This window comes from Carya illinoinensis, chromosome 12, assembly GCF_018687715.1.
Source record: "Carya illinoinensis cultivar Pawnee chromosome 12, C.illinoinensisPawnee_v1, whole genome shotgun sequence".
Lineage (NCBI taxonomy): Eukaryota > Viridiplantae > Streptophyta > Magnoliopsida > Fagales > Juglandaceae > Carya > Carya illinoinensis.
In genome coordinates, this window is record NC_056763.1 from 6,107,812 (window position 1) to 6,124,724 (window position 16,913).

Sequence of the window (16,913 nt, forward strand, 5' to 3'; positions counted from 1 at the left end):
ATAAGAGCATTAGCAGTGGCAAGGAAAGGCCTACCTAAAATCACAGGAATTTTAGAAGTAGTATCAACAACAGAGCTAGTGTTAAGGATTAGGAAATCAACAGGATAATAAAATTTATCAATTTGAATTAGAACATCCTCTACCACACCCCGGGGTACTTTGACTGAACGGTCAGCCAATTGTAATACCATAGTGGTTGGTTTGATTTCTCCCAACCCCAACTGCAAATAAATAGAATAAGGCATTAGATTCACGCTAGCTCCTAAATCTAGCAAAGCTTGCCCAAACTCATGATTTCCAATACAGCATGCAATGGTTGGGCAACCAGGATCCTTGTACTTGGGAGGAATCCGCTGCTCAATTAGAGCACTAACTTGCTCTGTCAGAAATGCTGTCTTCTTAACATGGTGCTTCCTCTTGACTGTACACAAATCTTTAAGAACTTTTGCGTAAGTAGGAACTTGTTTTATAATATGCAAAAGAGGAATGTTAATTTTTACCTGCTTGAGATTCTCCAAGATTTCATTGTTAGGATCTAAAGTTCGCTTATTCAGTTTTAAAGCTTGAGGAAATGGTACCTTAACTGGGCTCTTTATTAACTTGGCTTCTTTGGGCAGCTCGGCACCACTATTGCTTTGATCCTCTTCCACATCCTCTTATTTGTTCGTTGTTGGGATGTGTAATGACTTACCACTTCGTGTCACAATGGCATTCACATCCTTCAAATTCTCTTGTGCCATGTGTTGACCATGGGGTACGGATTGAGCTTGAGAAGGAAACTTACCTCGCTCATTCATACTCAAGGAGCTCATCAATTTGGACACTTGGCTTTTTATCTCCTTATTTTCTTCAACAACCTGTGTAATCAAAGATTCAAACTTTAGGTTAGTCTTACCTTGTGCCTCAATAAAAGCATGTAAAGTATCTTCTAAGGGGCTCCTAGAAGATGAAGGTGCATGATATGGTGTAGGATATGATCTAGGGGGTTGTGCAGGTGGCTGGTTTTCAGACTTCCAGCTAAAATTGGGGTGATTACGCCACCCCAGATTATAGGTGTCAGAGAAATGTGTAAAAGGCTTCTTGTACATACCTAAGGCATTACATTGTTCCTCATATATTCCTCTCATCTCAGCCAATGTGGGACACTCTTGGGCAAGGTGATCTACCCCACCATACACAAAACATGGTCCAAAAGACCTTGCATGATTAGCCAAGTGTTTTGGCTTTAAGTCCTTAGTCTTCAACGCCTCTAGCTCTCTAGTGAGCATCTCAACCTTAGCTATTAGGTTATCTTCTTCCCTGAGATGGTAAATTCAACCACCATTGAGGTTTCCTGTAGGTCGTGACCTATTTGTGCTCTCAGTAGCACTAGGTTCAGTCCAAGTGTGAGCTTTTTCAGCAAGCTCATTGAGGTATTCTATGGCTTCATCAGGATCTTTCTGTAAGAACTCACCATTACACATCATCTCCACAAATTGACGCTCTCTAGGTGTAAGTGCCTCATAAAAGTAGCTCACTAAGCGCCAATTCTCATACCCATGGTGAGGACACATACTCAATAGCTCCTTAAATCTCTCCCAAGACTGATACAAACTCTCACTGTCCTTTTGTACAAACGTGGAGATTTGTCTTTTTAAAGCATTGGTCTTATGTTGGGGAAAGTATTTATTAAAAAAGACCTGAGTCATCTCATTCCATGACCCAATAGATCGTAGTCTCAAAGAGTATAGCCAACTCTTAGCTCTATCCTTCAAAGAGAAAGGAAAGAACTTAAGTCTCACAATGTCATCAGTTGCATTTTGACTATGAAAAGTCGCAACTACTTCCTCAAACTCCCTAATGTGCACATATGGATTTTCATTTTCCAAGCCATGAAAAGTAGGGAGTAACTGTATCATCCCCGTTTTAAAATCCAATTGGCGAATATTAACTGGAAACATCATGCATGATGGTGTGGCTATGCGTGTAGGGTGGAGGTAATCCTGAAGGGTCCTAGTGGGTTGATCTTCATGTTCACTCATTTTCTCAAAATTAGAAGAATTATCAAACAAATGATCAAAAAAATTAAACTCTGACTCTAACACAGGTCTACAAGCAAACCGACCCAAGGCGTCTCTATACCTGTGCATGCAAGGTACAGAAAAACCCAACACTAAAAAAAAAACTACAAAAAGTAAAAGAAAAAAAAAAAAAAAAAAGATGCAGCAAGCTAAAATAGGGAACGAAGTTACCGCCTTTACAAACTGTTGAAAAGAAAAACTATCTCACAATTCTTCTACCGTCTCCCCGGCAACGGCGCCAAAATTTGATTACGCCCAAAGAATAACGCGGTAGTTGTAGCACAGCTTTGGGGTGTCGATTCCACAGGGAGACAAATTAAAAGAATAGCAAGAGGAACAAAGAAACTAAAGAAAAAATATTAAATAAGTAATAGAGAACAAAGATTAATTTTAAATGTAAATTCAAGTGAAGCAAAATGATTAACAGAAAAAGTACTCAAATTTAACAAACAGTACAGCGTCGGGAATTCCTTGCACAAATCTGGTATTTTAATTATTCTTAATTCATTGAATAACTCAATTAGGAACTCAATTCCCGCAATTCCCAATCGGAAGGTATAGATTTATAAACCAGGCTTAAATCAAATGTAACCCTTTGAAAAAAACATTCACCACTTTTAAAAAACGTGAATTACTACCCCTATTGATAAAATCCAATGACGACAATATACTCAGGAAGCGATATTGCAGCAAAAAACTAAATCAATATAGATAAATAATTGATCCAAACATAATCAAAGAACTAATCCATTCAATAGAAAAAGCATGACTGAATCCATAAACACAATAAATTCTATGATTATTCGGAGAAGAAAACATCAACGATGAATTGAGAATGATAAAACAAAAGAGTTTTAGCAATTGAAAATCAAATACATGAATTAAGAATAAATTATAAATACCATCTAATGTGCAAGTTCATCCCTAACCCTACTTGAGAATCTAGTTACCCATAAATATAATGGACAACAAAAATCTCCAGAGAAAACTGAAGCGAACGGTGGCCATGGAAGTGATTTTCTCCTCTCTTCAGATCTACCTCTTGTGCCTCTTCCTCCCCTCCATTTCGTGCTAATGATATGCTTATATAGGGTAAGAAATAAACCCTAATGTCCTCTTGATTTCCGCATAAAAAAATCGCCTAAATTTTAGGACTTATCTTGGCAGCCACGTACAGCCTTTAGGAGTTCGAATTTGGAAATCCTTATTCGCGACAAAGTTATAGACCTTTAAGATAGATTTCCAATGCATCAAGAATCGCATCAATCCGATATATGAGTAAAAAGATACAGTCAAAAGACTAAAGTATGTTTAGACTGTCTCCTAGCGAATTTCGGACTTGGACTTCTTGTGGTTTCATTTTGTGATTTTTTTCTTTTTCTTTTCTTCCAAATTGCTCTCAAACCCCATGAATGTCCTCCTTTGAATTTGGCTGGGCTTGACTTGGTCTTTTATAAACTCTGAAATTAGACATAAAAAAAACTGCTTAGGAGTATCCCAACGTAAATAGAAATTCAATTTAAGAATACACATTAATTCCTATGATTTCTATTCACATTTTAGTATTTTAGTCCAATAATAGGGTATGTAGAGTGCACTTTCGCACACTCATCACAACCACATTTTAATACAAGGAAAGTCATTCCAACGCCATAGTCACCACCAATCGCCACCTAGGTGCACATCTTTCTACTTTGCAACTAACTTACGACTGTCAAGGTGGTATGTATTCGATGAGATTGACTCTAAGAAACCCGTCTTTTCTTTCATTCTTCGAATTTTAGCCCTCGGATGCCATACCATTGGTTTCCCTCGTGCCCAAGATGTGCCATACGCCCTTTATCTAGTCTCGGTTAAGCTTGTAACTGGACTTAAGGGAATTAATTAACCTACAAGTGATTAGTTATCTTTAAACCATCTTTCGCACTTAATTTCATTTTTAATTCTTTCTCTCTTTTTGGATATGGGCCTTTGATTACGCCCAAAGAAGAATGCGGTAGTTGTAGCACAGCTTTGGAGTGTCAATTCCACAGGGAGACAAATTAAAAAAATAGCAAGAGGAACAAAGAAACTAAAGAAAAAATATTAAATAAGTAATAGAGAACAAAGATTAATTTTAAATGTAAATTCAAGTGAAGCAAAGTGATTAACAGAAAAAGTACTCAAATTTGACAAACAGTAGAGCGTCGAGAATCCCTTGCACAAATCTGGTATTTTAATTATTCTTAATTCATTGGATAACTCAATTAGGAACTCAATTCTCGCAATTCCCAATCGGAAGGTATAGATTTATAAACCAGACTTAAATCAAATGTAACCCTTTGAAAAAACATTCACCACTTTTAAAAAGCGTGAATTACTACCCCTATTGATACAATCCAATGACGACAATATACTCAGGAAGCGATATTGCAGCAAAAAACTAAATCAATATAGATAAATAATTGATCCAAACATAATCAAAGAACTAATCCATTCAATAGAAAAAGCATGACTGAATCCATAAACACAATAAATTCTATGATTATTCGGAGAAGAAAACATCAACGATGAATTGAGAATGATAAAACAAAAGAGTTTTAGCAATTGAAAATCAAATACATGAATTAAGAATAAATTAGAAATACCATCTAATGTGCAAGTTCATCCCTAACCCTACTTGAGAATTTAGTTACCCATAAATATAATGGACAACAAAAATCTCCAGAGAAAACTGAAGCGAACGGTGGCCATGTAAGTGATTTTCTCCTCTCTTCAGATCTGCCTCTTGTGCCTCTTCCCCCCCTCCATTTCGTGCTAATGATATGCTTATATAGGGTAAGAAAGAAACCCTAATGTCCTCTTGATTTCCGCATAAAAAAATCGCCTAAATTTTAGGACTTATCTTGGCAGCCACGTACAGCCTTCAAGAGTTCGAATTTGGAAATTCTTATTAGAGAGAAAGTTATAGCCCTTTAATATAGCTTTCCAATGCATCAAGAATCGCATCAATTCGATATATGAGTGAAAAGATACAGTCAAAAGACTAAAGTATGTCCAGACTGTCTCCTAGCGAATTTCGGACTTGGACTTCTTGTGGTTTCATTTTGTGATTTTTTTCTTTTCCTTTTCTTCCAAATTGCTCTCAAACCCCATGAATGTCCTCCTTTGAATTTGGCTGGGCTTGACTTGCTCTTTTATAAACTCTGAAATTAGACATAAAAAAAACTGCTTAGGAGTATCCCAACGTAAATAGAAATTCAATTTAAGAATACACATTAATTCCTATGATTTCTATTCACATTTTAGTATTTTAGTCCAATAATAGGGTATATAGAGGGCACTTTCGCCTACTCATCACACCCCCCAACTTACTCCTTGCTAGTCCCTAGCAATTTTCATTTCAAAACAACGAAAGAGACCAAAGAAAATCACACATAAAGGCCATCAAGTCACACTTTCCAGATTTACATATCAAAACAATCTAAGGAATCCAATAACCCATCAAGATCAATCCACCTATAGCAATCCACAGAGTGTGTGTGTGTTCTCCAAGCCATAACCATCATACCACTAACCTTGACACATGCAACATCAAGAACATCTTAAGCAAAATGTTCAACTCCATAACTCACGGGTATAATAGTGTTTCGTGTAAGGGCTCTCTCTATGGAGTTGACAATGGGTGTATATACACTCTCATGGAAAATTAGGCAATTATGTACAAGCAACAAGCAAACATTGATCTTATGATAGGAACACTAACAAATGAGACTTCCATCAATCTTTTCAACAGCTTATTTAGGATCAGAATGGTCAACACAAAAGGTTGTAATGTGGCTTGGTTTTGGGGTTATATGAAAAAAAAGGATGAAAGGGATTCAAAAACTTCCAAGTACATACAATTGGAATTTTATTAAATATCTCAATAGACCACACTTCTCACTTAATATACTCTCTAACTTTTCAGATCATCAAATAATAATGCTTTTCCTTCTTCTTCCTTTTTTTTTTCAACAATTTGATGGACAAACACATGCCACTTTTGTATTCTTTCCATCTATACCAACTTCTTTTTTTTTTTTTTTTGGTGCTCACTCAATTGAACACTTTGCAACTTGTACTCTTCTCTTTTTTGTCGTCGTCTTCTTCTTCTCTTTTTTTTTAATTGAAAATGATAAAATTAAAGAAAGAAAATACAAATTCCACACCTAGTATACACTTGGAAGTAAAAAGGATAAGAAAATCTGTGTATAGGTTATACTCTAATGTGGAGAGGCATGGATGATATGGGCATATGAAAAGAAAAAGCTACAAGTGTTTTATTGGCTCAAAGTTGGCTACTAGGGGTCTATGATAGAAAGGATAGCTTGAAAGGCTCAAACGTTAATCCTAAGTTGACCTTCGTCATATCCCAAGTATATCCACCATTGTACCACAAACCATGTAATGATATTCTCAAAAGAAGTGCCCAATTCAATAGATCAATGAACGCTTATCACAATTTACTACATTTGTATGCTCTCAATCCTCTCCAAACTCACATGAAAACTTAAGCAAAAGAGTTCTCTAGCTACATGTGTCAAACCACCATCTTACCACAAAGCTTGGATAAGTGCATTAAGAATTCTGTGAATGTTTCAGCAAAAAATGATCTGGTGGGTTTGGTGAATTCACGAAGATGGCTATGAATGAGAATGAGTACACATGTGAAAATGATGCACGTGTGATGCAAATTAAAAAAAAATTGACACATGAAAATATGCCACAGAGTTCCAACAAGCATTTTAAATACTGAATTTGCACCACCACCCCCCAACTTAAATGAAACATTGTCCTAAATGTTTAAGAATCAAAATTGAATGGGGAGTAACTGAAAATGGTAGAATACACCTGATGAGTAACATGGGTAGCTCCCTAAACACCAAAGATGGTAATCTGAGATGACAAAATGAAACTATCCTGCAATCAAAAACAAAGAAAACAACAGCAAACAAAAAGGAAAAGAAAGAAAATAAGAAAAAACAAAAACAAAACAAAGCAAAACAAAATAAATAAAGAAACACATACCTTGGTGGTGTGGTCAAGGTTGATAGACTGGATCCACAAGTGGAATGTCTTCCACTTTCAGAACTTGCCTATCAATTAATATTTTAAGGCGTTGACCATTTACTTTAAAGATCCGACCATCCTTAGGATCTTCTATTTCTACCTCCCCATTTACAAAAATATTTTTCACTAGAAATGGGTCAGTGCACCTAAACCGAAGTTTTCCTTTGTGCTTGTGAGATCCAAAATCATATAAGCATATTCGGTCATTAGGTTTAAACCTCTTCCTAAGAATATTTTTATCATGAAACCTTTTCATTTTAACCTTATAGACTTTAGACTTAGGCAAATATTTCAATTTAACTCTTGGTACTTTCATACTTATAGGAATCTGTTTTCCACATTTCTTAGGCAACTCCTTAAATTTCTGTTGCCATACCTGTGTGCCATAATCCTGAGTTTCATCAAAAACAGCACAAATATCAATAACATCAGATGAATCACTAACAAATGTATTAAACTCAGAATTCACAAGGGAATATTCAAGGGGATCAAAATCATGAGTTGTGTGAACTCCCTTGTCTATGAGTGCATCAATCATATACGTTTGGTGGCACTCGTCATCTGTTGGCTGCTTCTCAATATGGAAAATGTTGACCTCCATGGTCATGTTTCCAAAAGATAACTTCATCAACCCATTCCTGCAATTTATAAGTGCATTAGCCGTAGCAAGGAAAGGTCTACCTAATATGAGAGGAACTTTAGAGTTAGACTCAACAACTGATTGAGTGTCCAAAATTAAGAAATCAACAGGATAATAAAACTTGTCAATTTAGATCAAAACATCCTCAACTATCCCCCTCGGTTTCTTAATTGAACGATCAGCCAACTGAAGCACGACAGAAGTAGGCTTAATTTCACCCAAACCAAGCTGCAAATAAATGGAATAAGGCATCAAATTAACACTAGCTCCTAGATCTAGCAAGGCTTGCCCAAACTCATGATTCCCAATATTACATGCAATGGTTGGACAACCAGGATCCTTGTACTTAGGAGGAATTCACTGCTCAATTAGAGCACTAACTTGCTGTCAGAAATGTTGTCTTCTTAACATGGTGCTTCCTCTTAACTGTACACAAATCTTTAAGAACTTTTGCATAAGTGGGAACTTGTTTAATAACATGCAAAAGAGGAAGGTTAATCTTTACCTACCTGAGGTTCTCCAAGATTTCATTACTAGGATCCAAAGTTCACATACCAGATTTTAAAGCTTGAGGAAATGGTACCTTAACTGGACTCTTGATTACCTCGGCATCCTTGGGGAACTCGGTGCTATCATTGCTTTGTTCCTCTTCAACATCCTCTTGCTGATCAGTTGTTGGGATGTGTAAGGACTTACCACTTCTTGTCATAATGGCATTGACTTCTTTTAAATTTTTTTGTGCCATATGCTGACCTTGGGGTGCGGATTGAGCTTGAGAAGGAAACTTGCCACGCTCATTCACACTCAAGGAGCTCATTATCTTGGATATATGACTCTTTATCTCTTTGTTTTCTTCAACAACCTGCATAATCAAAGATTCAAACTTTTGATTAGTTTTATTCTGTGCCTCAATAAAAGCATGCAAAGTGTCTTCTAAAGGACTCCTAGAAGATGAAGGTGCATGATATGGTGCAGGATATGATCTAGGGGGTTGTGCAGGCGGCTGGTTTTCAGACTTCCAGCTAAAATTGGGGTGATTACGCCACCCAGGATTGTAGGTATCAGAGAAAGGTGCAATAGGCTTCATGTACATACCTAAGGCATTACATTGTTCCTCATACATCCCTCTCATCTCAGCAAATGTGGGACACTCTTGGGCAAGGTGATCTACCCCACCACACACAAAACATCGTCCAAAAGACTCTGCATGATTAGCCACGTGTGTTGGCTTTAAGTCTTTATTCTTCAACACCTCTAGCTCCCTAGTGAGCATCTCAACCTTAGCCTTTAGGTTATCTTCTTCCCTGAGATGGTAAATTCCACCACCATTTAGGTTTCCTGCAGGTCGTGACCTATTTGTGCTCTCAGTAGCACTAGGTCTAGTCCAACTGTGAGCTTTTTCAGCAAGCTCATTGAGGTATTCTATGGATTCATCAGGATCTTTTTGTAAGAACTCACCATTACACATCATCTCCACAAATTGACGCTCTCTAGGTGTAAGTCCCTCATAAAAATAGCTCACTAAGCGCCAATTCTCATACCCATGGTGAGGACACATACTCAATAGCTCCTTAAATCTCTCCCAAGACTGATACAAACTCTCACTGTCATTTTGTACAAAGGTGGAGATTTGTCTTTTTAAAGCATTGGTCTTATGTTGGGGAAAGTATTTATTAAAAAAGACCTGAGTCATCTCATTCCATGACCCAATAGATCGTGGTCTCAAAGAGTATAGCCAACTCTTAGCTCTATCCTTCAAAGAGAAAGGAAAGAACTTAAGTCTCACAATGTCATCAGTTGCATTTTGACTATGAAAAGTCGCAACTACTTCCTCAAACTCCCTAATGTGCACATATGGATTTTCATTTTCCAAGCCATGACAAGTAGGGAGTAACTGTATCATCCCTGTTTTAAAATCCAATTGGCGAATATTAGCTGGAAACATGATGCATGATGGTGTGGCTGTGCGTGTAGGGTGGAGGTAATCCTGAAGGGTCCTAGTGGGTTGATCTTCATGTTCACTCATTTTCTCAAAATTAGAAGAATTATCAAACAAATGATCAGAAAAATTAAACTCTGACTCTAACATAGGTCTACAAGCAAACCGACCCAAGGCGTCTCTATACCTATGCATGCAAGGTAGAGAAAAACCTAACACTAAAAAAAACTACAAAAAGAAAAAGAAAATAAAAAAAATGCAGCAAGCTAAACTAGGGAACGAAGTTACCGCCTTTACAAACTGTTGAAAAGAAAAACTATCTCACAATTCTTCTACCGTCTCCCCGGCAACGGCGCCAAAATTTGATTACGCCCAAAGAATAACGCGGTAGTTGTAGCACAGCTTTGGGGTGTCGATTCCACAGGGAGACAAATTAAAAGAATAGCAAGAGGAACAAAGAAACTAAAGAAAAAATATTAAATAAGTAATAGAGAACAAAGATTAATTTTAAATGTAAATTCAAGTGAAGCAAAGTGATTAACAGAAAAAGTACTCAAATTTGACAAACAGTAGAGCGTTGGGAATCCCTTGCACAAATCTGGTATTTTAATTATTCTTAATTCATTGGATAACTCAATTAGGAACTCAATTCTCGCAATTCCCAATCAGAAGGTATAGATTTATAAATCAGACTTAAATCAAATGTAACCCTTTGAAAAAACATTCACCACTTTTAAAAAACGTGAGTTACTACCCCTATTGATAAAATCCAATGACGACAATATACTCAGGAAGCGATATTGCAGCAAAAAACTAAATCAATATAGATAAATAATTGATCCAAACATAATCAAAGAACTAATCCATTCAATAGAAAAAGCATGACTGAATCCATAAACACAATAAATTCTATGATTATTCGGAGAAGAAAACATCAATGATGAATTGAGAATGATAAAACAAAAGAGTTTTAGCAATTGAAAATCAAATACATGAATTAAGAATAAATTAGAAATACCATCTAATGTGCAAGTTCATCCCTAACCCTACTTAAGAATTTAGTTACCCATAAATATAATGGACAACAAAAATCTCCAGAGAAAACTGAAGCGAACGGTGGCCATGGAAGTGATTTTCTCCTCTCTTCAGATCTGCCTCTTGTGCCTCTTCCCCCCCTCCATTTCGTGCTAATGATATGCTTATATAGGGTAAGAAAGAAACCCTAATGTCCTCTTGATTTCCGCATAAAAAAATCGCCTAAATTTTAGGACTTATCTTGCCAGCCACGTACAGCCTTCAAGAGTTCGAATTTGGAAATCCTTATTAGAGACAAAGTTATAGCCCTTTAAGAGAGCTTTCCAATGCATTAAGAATTGCATCAATCCGATATATGAGTAAAAAGGTACAGTCAAAAGACTAAAGTATGTCCAGACTATCTCCTAGCGAATTTCGGACTTGGACTTCTTGTGTTTTCATTTTGTGATGTTTTTCTTTTTCTTTTCTTCCAAATTGCTCTCAAACCCCATGAATGTCCTCCTTTGAATTTGGCTGGGCTTGACTTGGTCTTTTATAAACTCTGAAATTAGACATAAAAAAAACTGCTTAGGAGTATCCCAACGTAAATAGAAATTCAATTTAAGAATACTCATTAATTCCTATGATTTCTATTCACATTTTAGTATTTTAGTCCAATAATAGGGTATATAGAGTGCACTTTCATACACTCATCAGCCTTATTACTCTTATTGCTTTGTTTTCCGTTGTTCACAGAGCGGAGTTGAAGATTAGACTTGATCCCCCATATTTTAATACAAGGAAAGTCATCCCAACACCTAAGTCGCCGCCAATCGTCACCTTGTTGCGCCTCCATGTGCATTGCAACTAATAGGACTCTACCCTTTGCCATTTAGACCATTTTCTCCAGGAAAATCTCAGCAAATGCATCCCACCTTAATCGTCAAAACTCAGTTCTGGCGTTGGACGAATTGACTCAAACAAACTTTCTTATCCTTTATTCTTCAAAGTGTAACCCACAGATGCCATACCATTGGTTTCCCTCAAGCCCAAGACGTGCCAAACTCCCCTTATCCTGCCTTGGTTAAGCTTGTAACCAGAGTTAAGGTCATTAATCAACTTACAAGTGATTAGTCATCTCTAAACCATGTTTCAAGCTTAATTTGCTTCTTAATTCTTTCTCACCACTTTTTTATGGACATTAATACTTTTATTATTGTTTCCCACCATTCTTAGAGAAGAATAGAAGATTAGAATTTATTCACAACATTTCAATACAAGGAAATTCGTTTCGACGTCAAAGTTACCTCCAATCGCCACCTAGGTGCACCTCTTTCAGCATTGCAACTAATCGGACTCTAGCCTATGCCATTTACACCATTTTCTCAAGGGAAATCACATCAAATACATCCCACTTTGACAGCCGTAACTCAGTTCTAGCATTAAACGAATTGACTCTAAGAAACCCATCTTTTCTTTCATTCTTTGATTTGTAGCCCACAAATGTCATCCATTGATTTCCCTCATGCCCAAGATGTGCCATTCACCCCTTATCTAGCCTGGGTTAAGCTTGTAACTGGACTTAAGTGCATTAATCAACTTGCAAGTGATTAATCATCTTTAAACACTTTTCCGCACTTAATTTCATTTTTAATTCTTTCTCTCTTTTTTTATATGGGCATTATTACTCTTATTGTTTTGTTTCCCAACATTCTTAGAGCGGAATAGAAGATTAGACTTGATCCATTTTAATAAAAGGAGAGTCATTCCAACGCCATAGTTACACCAATCGCCACCTAGGTGCACATCTTTCTGCATTGCAACTAATCGGACTTCGGCCTATGCCATTTAGACCATTTTCTCAAGTGAAATCTCATCAAATACATCTCACCTTAACAGTCGGAACTCAGTTCTAGCATTGGATGGACTGACTCTAAGAAACCCATCTTTTGTTTCATTCTTCGAATTTTAGCCCACAGATGCCATACCATTGGTTTCCCTCGTGCCCAAGATGTGCCATACGCCCCTTATCTAGTCTCGGTTAAGCTTGTAACTGGACTTGAGGGCATTAATCAACTTACAAGTGATTAATCATCTTTAAACTATGTTTCGCACTTAATTTCATTTTTAATTCTTTCTCTCTTTTTTGATATGGGCCTTATTACTCTGATTGCTTTGTTTCCCAATGTTCCTAGAGCGGAATTGAAGATTAGACTTGATCCCCCATATTTTAATACAAGGAAAGTCATTCCAACACCCAAGCTGCCGCCAATCGTCACTTTGGTGCGCCTCCATGTGCATTGCAACTAATAGAACTCTACCCTTTGCCGTTTAGACCATTTTCTTAAGGGAAATCTCAGCAAATGCATCCCACCTTAACCGTCAAAACTCAGTTCTAGAGTTGGACGAATTCACTTAAACAAACTTTTCTTATCCTTCATTCTTCCAATTGTAACCCACAGATGCCATCCCATTGGTTTCCCTCAAGCCCAAGATGTGCAAAACTCCCCTTATCTTGCCTTGGTTAAGCTTGTAACCGGAGTTAAAGTCTTTAATCAACTTACAAGTGATTAGTCATCTCTAAACCATGTTTCAAGCTTAATTTGCTTATTAATTCTTTCTCACCACTTTTATATGGACATTAATACTTTTATTGTTGTTTCCCACCATTCTTAGAGAAGAATAGAAGATTAGAATTGATTCACAATATTTCAATACAAGGAAATTCGTTCCAATGACAAAGTCACCTCCAATTGCCACCGAGGTGCATCTCTTTGAGCATTGCAACTAATCGGACTATAGCCTATGCCATTTACACCATTTTCTCAAGGGAAATCTCATCAAATACATCCCACCTTAACAGTCGTAACTCAATTATAGAATTGGACGAATTGACTCTAAGAAACCCATCTTTTCTTTCATTCTTCGAATTGTAGCCCACAAATGTCATCCATTGGTTTCCCTCATGCCCAAGATGTGCCATTCGCCCCTTATCTTGCCTGGGTTAAGCTTGTAACTGGACTTAAGCCCATTAATCAACTTACAAGTGATTAATTATCTTTAAACCATCTTCCGCACTTAATTTCATTTTTAATTCTTTCTCTCTTTTTTTATATGGACGTTATTACTCTTATTGTTTTGTTTCCCATCATTCCTAGAGTGCAATCGAAGACTAGACTTGATCCACCACATTTTAATATAGGGAAAGTCATTCCAACGCCATAGTCACCACCAATCGCCACCTAGGTGCACATCTTTTTCCATTGCAACTAATCAGACTTTGGCCTATGCCGTTTAGACCATTTTCTCAAGGGAAATCTCATCAAATACATCCCACCTTGACAGTCGTAACTCAGTTCTAGCATTGGATGGATTGACTCTAAGAAGCCCGTCTTTTCTTTCATTCTTCGAATTTTAGCCCACCAATGCCATACCATTGGTTTCCCACGTGCCCAAGATGTGCCGTATGCCCCTTATCTAGTCTCGGTTAAGCTTGTAACTGGACTTGATGGCATTAATTAACTTACAAGTGATTAATCATCTTTAAACCATATTTCGCTCTTAATTTCATTTTTAATTCTCTCTCTTTATTGATATGGGCCTTATTACTCTTATTGTTTTGTTTCCCATCGTTCTCAGAGCAGAATAGAAGATTAGACTTGATCCACCATATTTTAATTCAAGGAAAGTCAATCCAACACCCAAGTCCCCGCCAATCGTCACCTAGGCGCACCTCCATGTGCATTGCATCTAATAAGACTCTACCCTATGCCGTTTACACCATTTTCTCAAGGGAAATCTCAGCAAATGCATCCCACCTGAACCGTCAAAACTCAGTTCTAGCGTTGGACGAATTGACTCAAACAAACTTTTCTTATCCTTCACTTTTCTAATTTTAACCCACAGATGCCATACCATTGGTTTCCCTCAAGCCCAAGACGTGCCAAACTCCCCTTATCTTGCCTTGGTTAAGCTTGTAACCGGAGTTAAGGTCATTAATCAACTTACAAGTGATTAATCATCTCTAAACCTCGTTTCAAGCTTAATTTGTTTCTTAATTCTTTCTCACCACTTTTATATGAACATTAATACTTTTATTGCTGTTTCCCACCATTCTTAGAGAAAAATAGAAGATTAGAATTGATTCACAATATTACAATACAAGGAAAGTTGTTCCAACAACAAAGCCACCTCGAATCGCCGCCTAGGTGCACCTCTTTGAGCATTGCAACGAATCGGACTCTAGCCTAAGCCATTTACACCATTTTCTCAAGGGAAATCTCACCAAATACATCCCACATTGACAGTCGTAACTCAGTTCTAGCATTGGACGAATTGACTCTAAGAAACCCATCTTTTTTTTCATTCTTCGAATTGTAGTCCACAGATGTCATCCATTGGTTTTCCTCATGCCCAAGATGTACCATTCGCCCCTTATCTAGCCTTGGCCAAGCTTGTAACTAGACTTAAGCGCATTAATCAACTTACAAGTGATTAATCATCTTTAAACCATCTTCCGCACTTAATTTCATTTTTAATTTTTTTCTCTCTTTTTTTTTATTGGCGTTAATACTCCTATTGTTTTGTTTCCCATCATTCTTAGAGCAGAATCGAAGATTAGACTTGATCCACCACATTTTAATACAAGGAAAGTCATTCCAACGCCATAGTCACCACCAATTGCCACCTAGGTGCACATCTTTCTCCATTGCAACTAATCGGACTTTGGCCTATGCCGTTTATACCATTTTGTCAAGGGAAATCTCATCAATTACATCCCACGTTGACAGTCGTAACTCAGTTCTAGCATTGGATGGATTGACTCTAAGAAACCCGTCTTCTCTTTCATTCTTCGAATTTTAGCCCACAGATGCCATACCATTGGTTTCCCTCTTGCCCAAGATGTGCCTTACGCCCCTTATCTAGTCTCGGTTAAGCTTGTAAGTGGACTTGAGGGCATTAATCAACTTACAAGTGATTAATCATCTTTATACCATCTTTCGCTCCTAATTTCATTTTTAATTCTCTCTCTTTTTTGCTATGGGCCTTATTGCTCTTATTGTTGTGTTTCCCATCATTCTCAAAGAGGAATAGAAGATTAGACTTGATCCACCATATTTTAATACGAGGAAAGTCATTCCAACACCCAGGTCACCGCCAATCGTCACCTAGGCGTACCTCCATGTGCATTGCAACTAATCAGACTCTACCCTATGCCATTTACACCATTTTCTCAAGGGAAATCTCAGCAAATGCATCCACCTTAACCGTCAAAACTCAGTTCTAGCAATGGACGAATTGACTCAAACAAACTTTTCTTATCCTCCACTTTTCCAATTGTAACCCACAGGTGCCATAAGATTGGTTTCCCTCAAGCCCAAGACGTACCAAACTCCCCTTATCTTGCCTTGGTTAAGCTTGTAACCGGAGTTACAGTCCTTAATCAACTTACAAGTGATTAGTCATCTCTAAACCATGTTTCAAGCATAATTTGCTTATTAATTCTTTCTCACCACTTTTATATGGACATTAATACTTTTATTCTTATTTTCCACCATTCTTAAAGAAGAATAGAAGATTAGAATTGATTAACAACATTTCAATACAAGGAAACTCGTTCCAACGACAAAGTCACCTCCAATCGCCCCCTAGGTGCACCTCTTTGAGCATTGCAACGAATCGGACTCTAACCTATGCCATTTACACCATTTTCTCAAGGGAAATCTCGTCAAATACATCCCACATTGATAGTCGTAACTCAGTTCTAGCATTGGACGAATTGACTCTAAGAAACCCATCTTTTCTTTCATTCTTCGAATTGTAGCCCTCAGATGCCATACTATTGGTTTCCCTCGTGCCCAAGATGTGCCATACGCCCTTTATTTAGTCTCGGTTAAGCTTGTAATTGGACTTAAGGGAATTAATGAACTTACAAGTGATTAATCATCTTTAAACCATCTTTCGCACTTAATTTCATTTTTAATTCTTTCTCTCTTTTTTGATATGGGCCTTATTACTCTTATTGCTTTGTTTTCCAATGTTCTCAGAGCGGAGTTGAAGATTAGACTTGATCCCCCATATTTTAATACAAGGTGTTGAGGGAAAAATGAGCGTGTTGGCATATTCTTGTGAAAACCTGTGTAAAATAGTGTTGTAACAAGTGTTGTTG

At 37.2% G+C, this 16,913-nt stretch overlaps 2 non-coding genes across 2 annotated transcripts; both read left to right on the forward strand.

Moving 5' to 3' along the window:
• Positions 1-1,533: 1,533 nt before the first annotated feature.
• Positions 1,534-1,641, forward strand: LOC122290573. The gene has a single exon (XR_006236436.1). It is a non-coding gene; the product is annotated as a small nucleolar RNA R71 (small nucleolar RNA).
• Positions 1,642-9,329: 7,688 nt separating this feature from the next.
• On the forward strand, positions 9,330-9,437 carry LOC122290578. The gene has a single exon (XR_006236441.1). It is a non-coding gene; the product is annotated as a small nucleolar RNA R71 (small nucleolar RNA).
• The last annotated feature ends 7,476 nt before the right edge of the window (positions 9,438-16,913 follow it).